The sequence below is a fragment of the Monomorium pharaonis genome, chromosome 2 (genome assembly GCF_013373865.1).
Source record: "Monomorium pharaonis isolate MP-MQ-018 chromosome 2, ASM1337386v2, whole genome shotgun sequence".
NCBI lineage: Eukaryota > Metazoa > Arthropoda > Insecta > Hymenoptera > Formicidae > Monomorium > Monomorium pharaonis.
In genome coordinates this window covers 2,639,213-2,640,337 of record NC_050468.1, presented here as the reverse complement: position 1 = coordinate 2,640,337, position 1,125 = coordinate 2,639,213, and positions in this window count along the sequence as shown.

Here is a 1,125-nt window from a genome sequence, read left to right as displayed (position 1 = left end):
AAGCAGAAAATACACCGAAAAATTATTACAATGTATGCGCTTTATTCTGTTCTCCAAAAAAGTGAAAAAAAACTATTAATAAAAGAAAGCGAAAATATTGGGTCAGTCCAATATTTACTATTGAACGACGGTTAGCACAAGGAGCGAGCAATAATCTTGTTATTGAACTGGAGCAAAAAGAGCGTGAAAAATTTGTTAATTATTTCCGAATGGAACCGGCACTTTTTGAGAAATTGTTAAAATTGGTCAAACTATCGATTACTAAACAATCTGTAATTCGACAAGTTATTCCACCTGAAACAAGATTGCATACAGGGTGTCTGGTATTTTTTTATGGGATTTTTATGAGCAGGTAGAGCGCATGAAACTGAACAGAAAAGTCCTTACCGTTTTTCCATTTTCACAATAGTTAACAAGTTAGTGATTTGTAAAATTTTCTGTATTAGCCCGGCCTACCGACAAATGCAAGCGCGCTGAGCGCCCGGCCGCGGCGGCCGCCCCTCCCTAGCGCTTGAACCTTGAAATTGCTAGGCGCGCGGGGGGAGTTGTTACAACAAGCGACAATGGCTACGCACAAGCGACGCGTAACGCTAAATTCTCTCTTTGAGTTATGATAGTTCCTTACGTTTTTTAATGAAAATAAAATGTTCTAACGACAAAAAGTATGTGTACGTGTACATACATGTGTACAAAAAATATCAGATCTAATGCTTAAAGAAGTGATTACTAAATTTATTTTTTAATAAATAACGATTATTTTTAATAAAAAATATTTTTTTCATGATAGTCTTAAACATCGTAAACTGTCATTATAAATTTTAAAAGAAGCTATTATCATATGCTCGAAACAAAATTTATGCTTCTTCAAAAAACATTAGAAAATTTTATCGATTAAAATAGAAATGACAAGCAAAAAAATGTTTGTTTCAACTTTATATTCTTAATTAAAAATTAAATAACTAGGATATTTATATTTTTAATAAAATTAATCCTTGTGATAGATTTATAATACACGAAAAAAACTTTATGGTAAAAATTACTATGGTAAATAGTAAACGCGGGCCAAGGAGGAATTATGAAAATTTTTATTATGTTTTTCATCAAATTACGACAATATTTACACTA